At 38.1% G+C, this 12,571-nt stretch overlaps 1 protein-coding gene across 1 annotated transcript in view; it reads left to right on the forward strand.

The window, feature by feature from the left end:
- The first annotated feature begins 891 nt into the window (after window positions 1-891).
- Window positions 892-12,571, forward strand: part of LOC124630378 (galanin receptor type 3) — an 89,425-nt gene continuing 77,745 nt past the window's right edge. Inside the window, exon 1 of the mRNA XM_047164261.1 lies at window positions 892-1,272. The gene's annotated coding sequence lies outside the window, so the exon portion shown is untranslated. The remainder of the gene's footprint in view (window positions 1,273-12,571) is intronic.

A 12,571-nucleotide genomic window follows, 5' to 3' on the forward strand; every position in this document is an offset into this window, starting at 1 on the left:
CGACGGCCGTACGTTGCTTGACCTACATAAAGGCGCCTGATCTACCTTCTTTATGGTATCTCCGCAGTCTTTCTTTCCTTGTGATATTACCTCTAAGGTTAAATTACTAGAGAACTTTCTGAGTTCATCTGTTTTGTGGATTTTCAAATTCAAGAGTTGCGTGTTACTTACACATAATTGTATTAAGCCACATTAAATTTTGATTGAATGAAGAACGCCTAGTAGAAGAGCAATAATAAATGATTGATGTGAATAATTGTTACGCGATTTTAAGTTATTCTGTTAATCTGATTTGGTCAGCTATCTGCTATTTACTTGTTTAGATAGGCGTCATGAATTGGTGACTTCATGAATTGGTGGCTTCGGTATACGTATTTATTAAACAATATAAAATATCTTTTGTTTGGTTACAACTAGCTAGTGCGTCTGCCCGCGAAATGAAGCTTACCCGTATACAACTACCGTACGTATGAAACTACAGTAAAAATAAAAACACGCACATAAAATACACATTTCAGTCAACGTAGAAAAGGCGATCTAGAGGTATGTTTTGAAACCGCAAATCCAAAACAAACTACGAACTTAATTTAGTTTGAGTAAATACCGAAAAGTTCAATAGCTATACAGGCAGAAAAAAGGTTCAAAACTGTTCAAATAAACCCTGTATATACAATCGATCCATTGATAAAAAATATTTACAGTACAGTACAGAAAAATAGTCAAAGCTTTTTGCATTTCAGCTACGATTTAATTAACAACTTTTCCAATTCAGATTCTCAATTGATTTCACGCTGAAAAAAGCTGAAATAGTTTTTAAAAAGTCTGCTAAGCGGTCTCTCATACGTATATTGATATGTATCCCTGGGAGCGAAGCTTTCAGACTTCAGTATGACCGCGGGTTCCGCGCAGAGAGGACGCGAGCCATCCCGTCTTATGACGTCACGAAAACAAAAATACATCGCAGTTTTCATAACAAAAATGACGCTGCGAAAATCTTAATTCGAAAATGGTTTGACAGTTCCATTTGACGTTTGTAGTTTAATGGTGGATTTTGAAATAAGAGTTTTCTTTTTTTTTCTGAGAGTAAGTTGTAAACTTTTTGGTTGCTGATGAGATGTTTGGTTCTTGAATTTTCTTTTGTGCCTGTATATTTTTCATATTAAGGTTTTACAATACCAGTGTTTTGATGAGAATTGAATAAGTGTTATGGAAGAGTGTGTTCGTGAGAAAAGCGGATTGAAACAGCTGATCAGCTAATTCTTTGTTTATTTGGTAAGTCGATTTAGAAATATTTTGTAACTGAACAATATTTCATCTAACTTTCTGTTATCTCATTGAAACAGGCGCGAAAAGTGCCCCGTCAAGAGATAAGATAAACGCATCGATTTTCAATTGTTAACGGAAAATTGATAATTTATCATTAAATTCTTGACCGTTATTTGAAGCTTACTAGTTTGGAGATAGGCACCTACGTGTTTTCCGCTTTTATCTCTGTCCTTTTCTACCCCATATCTTGCATCTCTCTCGCACACCGACCAGTTTCACTCCCCACCAGGCAGGAGGCGACGAGTGTTCTCGGCGGCCACAGTTCGTCATTGGCGTCTTGTTTTCCGCCCGAGAAGGTTGGTCTAACCAACCGCTGTAGTATTTCGTTGAAAAATAAACTCAGTGCTCTCGCAGAACACAGGTGAGTTTATAATATTTTATACAATTTGTTAACGGTTTTACCGTTCGATATTCGATTTTGCGAAATCAAGTGTTAATATTTTGTACATCTACCCCTTTTTTTGTCACGAGTTTCTTCCGTGTACTTTTTTTTTCAGTAATTTGTTTTCAGAATGAGTGACTTATAAAGCAAATACGGATGCGGTAAATAATAAAGCTACCACAGCCCGTGCACGTGACTATGGAAAAGAAAGCAAGCCCGAAGTTCCTAAGGCACCTGTGGCCCTAGTTCAATCCTGCAAGGCGTTCAACTTTTTGACAAAAAAGAATGGTGTGAGGTGCGGTCCAACCAGCATCTCCTTAGTTCGGACTGGTCACTACCGCACTTGAAGAGGGCTGGTGGTGTCAAGAAAGCTTTTCGGCCTTGAAAGACTTGGTACGCTCCCCTCGGACTGCCAGTAAGTCTGTTAGCCACCCCCCATGGGGGTCGGCTCATTATCACGGCGTGTGATGGTTTTCGGCCTTGAAAGACTTGGTACGCTCCCCTCGGACTGCCAGTAAGTCTGTTAGCCACCCCCCGTAGGGGTCGGCTCATTATCACGGCGTGTGATGGTTTTCGGCCTTGAAAGACTTGGTACGCTCCGCCTAGGACTGCCAGTAAGTATACTAGCCACCCCCCGCAGGGGTCGGTTCATTATCACGGACCCGCGCAGGGTACCAATCTTGCATTTTGCGAGTCGCAGCATCATTACAAAGCAGGGACCAGTAAGTATACTAGCCACCCCCCGCAGGGGTCGGTTCATTATCACGGACCCGCGCAGGGCACCAATCTTGCATGTTGCGAGTAGCAGCATCATTACAAAGCAGGGACCAGTAAGTATACTAGCCATCCCCCGCAGGGGTCGGCTCATTATCACGGACCCTCGCAGGGTACCAATCATGCATGTTGCGGGTCGTACCATCATTGCAATCTACCCTCGCAGGGTGGCTTTTTGGATCGACTTTCGAAGAGTCGCCATTATAACCTTCCCTCGAAGGGAAATGGTAATCACACTCACGCTGAATGGCGTGTGACGCAAAACTCTAAAAGCTCCCTTGGGATATCACGAGTAAATTACAATAGGAACCATGTCCAACAGAGGAAACAGAAAGCGTCCAGGACCGCAGGCGGACTTTGATGCGTCCAACAAGGCACGTAAGTTATGACTTTCCAGGCGGGTTGCCTAACATTATATCAGGACCAATGGAAAGAAATGGGAGCTCCGCCTTTCTTGTTAAAAATAATAACTGGGTATCGCATACCATTGGCCAAAAGCCACCTTTGATAGATAATGCCAGATTTGACCAGAGAGTCCAAAGAGATGGATGTCGTCATATCCCAAATGATAAAACAAAAAGTTCTATTGATAGCTGCAAATTCTGCCAGCTTTCTTTCCAATATGTTTCTTGTGCCCAAAAGGCGACGGAAAGAACCGTCCAATACTCAATCTCAAGGTTCTCAACAAGTTCATAATTACGGAACCCTTCAGTTTAATAAATGTTTTTCGGGTGCTAGAGTTTCTTCAGAAAGACGAATGGCTGTGCAAGTGGATCTCGCCCAGGCTTACTTCTACCTTCCGGTAGCCGAAGGTCACAGATATGTTCTTCGACTAGTATACAGAAGAAGACTGCTTCAGATTACGTGCCTACCATTTGGCTTAAGCACGGCACCCAAGACCTTCGCCACAGTGACCAATTTGGGTGGCTCAAACTTTGAAAACTCAAGGGTTACTTATAATTGTGTATCTCGATTTTCTGGTGGCTCACCAAGATATATTTGCCTACTTTGGGATCATTTGCACCATGTTTTGGATGGCAAGTGAATAAATCGCAAGCATTATCAACAAGATAATGACAAAACGCACTACGTGACAAACAGCACGACAAACTTAGAAGACCTGCATAGCTTGATAGGACTTTTAAACTTCGCAAGTTTTCGTTGTTCCATACGGCAGACTGCATTACCGGGCTCTCCTCACTTTCCTCAATGCAGTGTTGAACAGCAATCTATACCTACCCTATTCATGGAACCGTGAGCCAAACGGTGAACAAACCATAAAAAGGGTTCTTATAAGTCACGATTGAAGTAATGATCATATTTTATAAAAATAACTACGAAAGTAATATACTGACAACATTAGAAATGATATTTTAGAACGATGTCTGTGGAACTTATGCAATCTTTTCAAACTTAATTGAAATCAAATATGTATAATAAATGCCGTAAATTATTTTCTTAATTTTAATGAAATATGTAGTAAATCGTTTACATTTAAAATGAACCTAGAAGTCTTGACTGTCATACATAGAACCCTACTTAATTGAAGACCACAGATACTAAGAACATTTTACATAAAAATGTGACGTTTTTGTCATCGGTCGGGTTATACCCACCATTTTGAAAAAGTGTCATTCTTTGGTTACATTGTGGGCTCACGGCTCGGTGAATGGAGTATAGCAATGTTGAACCTACCAGCAGATACCTTAGCAGATCTAAAGTGGTGGCTGGTCAGCTGCCACCAAACCTTGGATATTCATTCGCCACTTCCCTGTCACCTTATAACCACGGACGCCTCCGATGTAGGATGGGGGCGCAACTGAACGGAACTCCCGTAATGGGTTCATGGAACGAGAGAGAAAAAGGCTTTCACTGCGATCTGAAAGAGATGCTTGCAGTATTAACTGGAAAATCACGGCAAGTTGCTAAAGAGATCAACAGCCATTTTTCAATGCAGAAATGGGACTGTGGTGTCATATCTAAGAAATCAAGGTGGCACCCGATCAAGGAGCCTACCGAACTTGACGTACAGAGTATTCAGTTATCTTGAGCTGTATCAAATCTATCACGTCGTGAATCATATACCAGCCCTATTCAACAGTCAGGCAGACCATCTCTCCCGACACAAACCTCCACCGGAGTGGCATCTTGTATCAGCAGTGGACCTATTTGCCTCGAAGCGAGCCCAGGGACACATAGTTGTGTACTACGTGCCCCTAGATCTGAAGGACCCGAAAGCGGGGTTCCACGATGCATTTTTCTCAAGTTTTGACTTACCCGCTAGCATGGGTATTACCGCCACCTTACCTTATACCGTAGGTCCTCAGTCATCTCAATTCAGGAACGGGAGTTAATCTCATAGTAGTTCCTTCGGTGGCACCAGGTATTTTGGCGAGCAGATTTGAAGTCCCGATCATTAGCAGTACCCTACACACTGATGAACCTCGAGCAGAAACCGCACAGCAACGGGGATACCCCCTGCCAAGGTCAAGGAAATGGGGGGGGGAGGGACAAGGAGTCTCTCCGACTGAAGTCTTCTTCAATCCACACGCAACACTTATCAATCAGCTTGGAGTCGATGGTTAAATTGGGGCGAAAAGTATGAAATTGGATCCTATGAATCCTTGAATCCCTATTTGGACCTATACTTACCCAATTTTTAGCGAACTTACACATAGTAAATAAACTAGCATACAATACTATTTTATTACACAAGTCAGTTATAGCTACACTATGCAATGCAGAAACCACTCTAGAGCTAGGTTCACACGTTCTAGTCGGACACATTTTAAAATCAATAGCGCTGAGCAAACCTGTTCCCCGGGAAGCCGTCCATCTGGAATATTGACCAATTGGTAACCTACTTAAGTGCAGTAAACGTAGACGAGAATAATCCATTTGCAACTTCCAGGCACACTGCTGCTCTTTCTTTTGCTAGCTTGTTTCGGAAAGGCGAGTCCATGATCTTTCCTTGCTTGCAATAGACCCAGAACATTTCAAAAACAACAAAGATAATTTAATCTTATGGCCAGTCTTTGGCTCTAAGACCGACAGTTCTAGTCATAGGCAGTCGGGTTGTTGTTTGATGGATAATCAGGAAAATATAAATCTAAGTCCAGTGTATTGGGTCAGAAAGACTAAAGCCTTGTTAGAAGATAGACGGACATCGGCTAATTCCTTAAATTTATTTATATCCGTTAGAGGCCAACCAAAGGCAGGCACCCGAACGATGATGCGGGTGGATTAAGACATTGTTAAAAGAGGCAGGAATAACTACAACCCCAGGAAGCTTCCACTCGGCGGTAGCGTCAAAATCTGTGTTGACAATATACCTTTGGACGATATATTAGCAAAGGGTAATTGGCGATCAGGCAATACATTTGCCCATTTTTACAGAAGGGAAAGATACCCACTAAATAGAAGTAGCAAGTTATCTCGATTATTTAATTAATCCAGCTGATTAATGTCTATATTTTTGTTACTATTGTTATTAAGAAGTATCGCAATGTTTTTGTTAATTACTATTAGAAAATGAAATCAATTTTTGCTTTTGTTCTTGCATCTCTCTTTTAATTTTTATTACTCATCCTTCGAGCCCCTTTCCCAACTATGTTGGGGTCGGCTTCCAGTCTAACAGGATGTAGCTGAGTACCAGTACCAGTTAACTTTGATTACATTAGTATTCCAGGACGCAATACACATACTTACATGTGATTACTCGTGTACCTAAGTACCTATTTACATACACAATTTCATTGTGCTTTTGCTCACATTGGCGTCCACTTCCACCAGGCGATAACAAACACGTCTCAAACTAGTAAGCTTCAAATAACGGTCAAGAATTTAATAGCAGCGTTTTACCTGAAATAAAACGCATATTAAATACTTACCTTATTTGAAGCTTACATTTTAATTTCTGCCTGGTGTTTTCGACTCAATGACGAACTGTGGCCGCCGAGAACACTCGTCGCCTCCTGCCTGGTGGGGAGTGAAACTGGTCGGTGTGCGAGAGAGATGCAAGATATGGGGTAGAAAAGGACAGAGATAAAAGCGGAAAACACGTAGGTGCCTATCTCCAAACTAGTAAGCTTCAAATAAGGTAAGTATTTAATATGCGTTTTATTTCAGGTAAAACGCTGCTATAAGTTTGACAATGAGTGATGATAACAAACACATTTCAGTTATAATACGTATTGGTATTTCAGAATATCTTCAAGAACAATAGTTCTAACCTGCACGTTAGTTTACGTTTGTGACGTTAACATCAACAACCGCAGTTTACCAAACAAACCTTCTAAATTTAAACATCCTATTTAATCTTAAACGGTTAACTGAAGACAGGAATCGATGTAGTTAAATTGATTCAGTTAAATATATTTATAGGGTCGCGTTATTTTGAAGGTTTGCCCAAATAAATCATTTTGCTATTACCGTTCTGAATCCAATTTATAGGATCTTAAGTGTTTTGGGATGAAATGGTGTTTGGTGAAGATTTAAAAAATGATATATTTTTTTAATCTTTTGGGTAAGGTTATGCAATGTTTAAATTTTTTAAGATCAGAGAAATTGAAAGAGATGCTACCTTTGCATATACCTAGCTAAGAAAGCAATCAGTGCCTATAGCCATGGTGGTAAAAGGTTCGAGTGTGTGGGTTCAATTCCAGGTCATTCAATTTACGTATCATATCAATTTTCTTCCAAGGTTACGTCTATAATCTAGTATAGTTTGCTAAATAATTTTAGAATTTGCTGCCTAACATTTTTCGGGGAAAGATTTAGGTGGGAACAAAAAAATAATATTTTGTTTTACTACAAAGTCTTTTTAAGAAATTAATTATCTGTTATACTATTTTTCATATACCATTATATGTATGTATAAATGGGTCGAGAAAATTTCGCCGGGGGGGGGGGGGGGTCAAAAATAATAAAAGTATCTTCCTCTTTGAAATTGTTACTTAATCAAGTGCAAGCTTTTTAGTGTCAAGTAAGGAACACACATAAGTCACTATTCAAATTCAAGACAGAAAACTATTAAGAAGTCCCATTCGAAGGTACGAACCAATTACCTCGACCTTGTCCTAACATAATAGCACTAACAACCCTTAACACCCGAGATTTATATTAAACACTTCCAATTTAATGGAAACCTAAAGGGTCAAGCGTGTCCAGTGTGACCACGGAGTAAGGAAATATGAGCAGAGATGCATAGGGCAGGTGGCCGGGCGCCTTCATCTAGGTCAAATAGGTATGACCGGAACAATCTGTTACGAGTGAATTAACTAGGACTTTTGGTTCTTTGAGACATATGTCAACGATTTTTGATATTACAAAAAGAAAATCGGTTCCAAAAAAGGCGTCTAAGGGCGGAAACTGTCACATTTCTCATCCTGAGCTTACCCGCATTTGGGTGCGCTACTTTCTTAAGAGATTTTCCGTTATGGCACCTCTGCTACTTATTTTCTCCGTGATTGAAACAAGGGTCAAGCGTATCCAGTATAATAAAGGGCACCAAGCATCGTTAAATTCTAAGGACTCAATTAAAAGGGCTCCAATCCCTTCAGTCGTTATTTTTACTCGAGTTATGACAACCCTTCAGCGATGTGTTAACCCTTGAATGGCGTATAAATATTTGTCATATCTGTCGTGTCTTGTGACGTCATATGTCATGCTGGTTTTGCGTAAAAGGATATTTTTAGTATTATTTGTTTGGGGAAAGAATTGTGTTTGTTTATTTAGGTTAGATGGCCTTGAATAAACAGATGGAGTATTTTTGCGTTTGTTTTATTACGATATAAGCTGGTATAATTATCTGATAAAAAATGATTTGTAGACACTATATAATTTTATTTACATATACAACCTTTATAGATACAAAAAGTTCCATACACCAGACAAAAAGTAATTCGAAATTTAAAACAGTTTCCCGCGGTTTTCAGCCTCGAGACGAGATTACCTCTTTACCCCTCTAGCGATAAAAGGCTTAGTAAGGTGTTAACTTTCAGCACAATAGAATAAGTTTGTTGTGAGCCCATTCAAACAGTTATTACGACCATAATAGGCTGTTATTAAGACGGATTACCTACTAAAATGTTTTGATACTCCATCAAGGTATGGAAAAATAATGGTCAATGATTTTTTTGTTATGATTCTTGTGCGTCTTTGAATAGCAGTCTTAAAATTAGAAGCAAAATTGTTTATTCTTAAAAAATATAATATAGTAAGTACACGCGGTCGAAGTTGAGGAAATCAGATAGACAATCACTCCTTGTAAAACACAGGTATTCAGCTGCCACCGAGTAGACTAGAAGTCGACCCTGACACAGTTGAGAAAAGAAATCAAATTGAGAGCCTCCTTCTTTTTTGGGAAGTCGGCTACAAATCATAATATTAAATAATTTGAATTATTTTTTATAAAAGGAAAAGCCAATATGCATTTACACACATAAGTTTATCTCATCCGCTTTCTTGAACCAAAACATCTGTATTTACAAATGGATTTTCTTCAGCACATCTTACAGAGTTGTGACGTAGGCGTTTCAATAACGCATCATAATCGAGAGATGACGCACTCTGTGGGCGGCACTCCTCTCTAGACTCTGTGGCTTGTGTTTATTCTATTGTTTCGTTTGGATAACTTGCATTTTTCTTTGAATGTTGTGCGAATTTTATTGTTAATTTACGTCATTGCTAGATTTTAGATGTGTTTGAAAACAGGTTTAAGTAAATATGAAAAACGTTTTATTTTTACCAAAGAACTTTGACAGAATATTTAAGTGTTAGATAGCCTACCAACGAGGAAGGATATGAGCCACTTTGTGTACGGGTGCGCGAAGTAGTTCTCACAGGATATGGTTGAAACTGTGGGCGGATGCTGGTAAAAAGTAAATAATATATAAATGTTTGTTCAGACAGCTACACCAAATAGGTATACGACAAAAAAATACAGCAGCATAATAATAAAACCCACAATACAGTAATCCGTTAAAACAACGAAATAAAAATTACAAGCTAAATAACAAAAACTAAAGCAAATATAAAATATGGAGTTCTACAACAAACATTTTCTGCGTAACAATAAATTCAAATTAGCTTACCGCACAGAATTATCGCTCTATCCTCGTTGTAGTGAGGTCAACATTTTTACATTTGAAAACTACGAACAATGTTGGCATAACTGGTAAAATAAAATGTATGAAAAGCTGGAATTTCCACTTAGTTTTAGGACTGTTATACACTGACACTTTTTGAAGCAAAAACGTGATTTAGGACTGTTTCCGATTTATGCGAGTTACCGCGTCTCACGCTAAATATGATTTAAACATTGCCTTGTCCCGTGTCTCATGGGAACTACTTAATTCGTGCACCCGAATAAAATAGTCCGATTAGCTTTCCTCAATAAACGTGCTATCTAAAACTGTTTTCTTTTTCTGATAACCTCAAATCTTTAGCTCTTAAATATGAATACACACACAATATACATATTTCAGGTGAATGTCGAGCGCTTTTGTATCGCAGTGTATAAACACCCTAAGTTTCACGTATACACTCAAACGTCATATTGTTTTTTTCTTCTTTGAATTTTAAAATAGTTTTATACCTGAATTTATTTTTCATTTACCTACGCGAGATAAAAACTCATTTGTTTTCAAAATACGTTTATGATTGTTCGAGAATGCTTTTTGAAATTCGCTATGCTATTTTGTATATTTTTATTTGTACAAACGTTACTTACAGTTATTTGTTTATTCTATTACTGTAATCAAACTGAAATTAAATTCAGTATTTTTATCGGATTGCTTAAACATTTTTGAATTGATTCCAAATGTAGGTATGCAGATTAAATTAAAATAAAGCTTTATTAAAAACTTGCTTTTTTCCTGTGGTTTCACTCGCTTACTGGGAGAACTTATTCCCATACCTGGATAAAATATTTCCTTTGTTACTCGGGAATAATGTTGCTTCCTATCGGTGTAAGAATTTTTCAAATCTATCAAGAAGTTTCAGAGCCTATTCATGTCAAATAAATAAACAATCAAATATTTCCTCTTCATAATATTACTTGAGACGCAGGGAATCAATCCCAGACTTCAATCTGCCTACCAATAAAAACAATATATAACAAACAAATACACAAACTAACAGAATAACTTACTCAGCATAACAAACATAACTTAGTTGACACATTCGCCATGTCATCAGTAACATATTATAAGTTGGAACTAAGTAAAATGCTTGCCAAAGTTTTTGTTCAAAGCAGATGTGTGTAACTTGTAACCATGGAGAACAAAATGACTAGCGGAGATGTCATAACGCAATATCTCCTACGAAAGAAGAGCGCCAAAATGCGGATGTTCGGGGAACGAGGAATGTTACCAGCTTTGTTCTCATACGCCTCCATTAGAACCCGCTCACTTTTTTCAAAATAAAATCAGTCAATATATTAAGACTAATCTTTGACAAATTGGTTTTGATTTAACAAGGTACCCAAACGTCTCGTTAGTTCTACTAACTGATCATGCATAACATGCGTTACCTTGATCTACAAGAAGGCGCCTGACCTACCTTCCTTATGGTATCTCCGCTATTCCTTTCTTCGTGGATACGAGTAACTTGTAACTAAGTATGTAGTCAGCTAAACTCGGCTTCTACAAGTTAACTATATTGATTTATGCAAGTTAAATTGCAATAGTTAGGGAATGTGTCGGCAAATATTTGTAGGTAGGAATGGATAGTTTGCGATTAAGTTTGTGTTGTGTTTATGTTATTACTAGTTGTTACCGGTAACTACCGGGAAGAAGTTTGCGGGGAACTACCCTCGAAACTAGGGAATATCTTCCTGCTTAGGCTACTGTTTATCCCGGTCATCCATGTTTGTCCTGCAGGAAGAAGTTCCCTGGTTTTCCTGTTGTTAGGTAATCTGCGCAAAAGTGTTTTGAATCGGTTGACTAGTTTTAGTGTGACAATGCGACATATGGTCATATAGAGTGAGTTACTTTGACATCTCTCCCACATCAGAGCTATTATTGTTATTGAACCAATCTTGATATAACTAAGGACACAGGTAGTCTAGAGACTCAAAAAGGAAATATAAGACCCTTTTAATTCAGGGATTCGTGTTTAACGGAAGGAAAAGGGTTCATACTGTTTCCCACAAAATGAAATAGCATGCAATCAGTTACCATAACATGCAGGCTTATTAGTAAACAAACAAGATCATAATAGTTTCCTATTTAACAGTTGATGAATATTCATAGTACGTATCACCGAATATTTTACACTACACGCGAGACCAGTGAATCCGGGTCAGTCGTTAAATTCTCATCGTACCACCAATATGTCACCAGGTGTACCTATTAATTCAAATCATATCAATTATTATTATTGTACCTATATATTACATTCCATAATGTACATTTGGTGCAAAATATAAAATAATAGAGGTAGTCACAATTATGGACCCTGATGGGCACAGCAAAATAGTAAGAAGAGAGGAAGGCGTTTTCCATCTACATCCTCCTGTCTTTATCCCATTTTTTTTTGGGGTCGGCGGCGTAGCATGTTTTCTCCTTCCAAGTATGGAAAGTCAATATGGTTAGAAATAGTGTTCATTGTGAGATGACGCCAGATAGAAGTACTCTTCTATTCACATACTCCTTCCATTGTTTCTTGGGTCCTCTTCTTCGAATATATCATGTAACAATTAATGATTTTAATTCTATCAAGGAATATTAGTAAAATCTTAGTCACATTAATTTATTCAGATATCCAGTTTTCAGTTGTAAAATAATGGTATTTTAGAAATTGCGAAATCTGATTAATTAGATAACTAGCCCTTTTTTATTTCTCCCAAGAGTTTCATTAATTGTTGTTTATGTTCGTTATCTGCATGTCTGGCTTCAAACAATTTTAAAACTAACATAATTTTTAGTGTAAATATGTTTTGTATTTTACCTTTCGATTCTCTCCTGGTTTTTCTAGAAAATAAATCTAAAGAGCATTCAATATAGAATCCTAAGGGCGCTAGTAAAGCCTTAAGAAACAAAAGACGTCTGCTCAAAGCAACTATTCCATGCGAACGAAGTTGCAGGG

This window comes from Helicoverpa zea, chromosome 1, assembly GCF_022581195.2.
Source record: "Helicoverpa zea isolate HzStark_Cry1AcR chromosome 1, ilHelZeax1.1, whole genome shotgun sequence".
Lineage (NCBI taxonomy): Eukaryota > Metazoa > Arthropoda > Insecta > Lepidoptera > Noctuidae > Helicoverpa > Helicoverpa zea.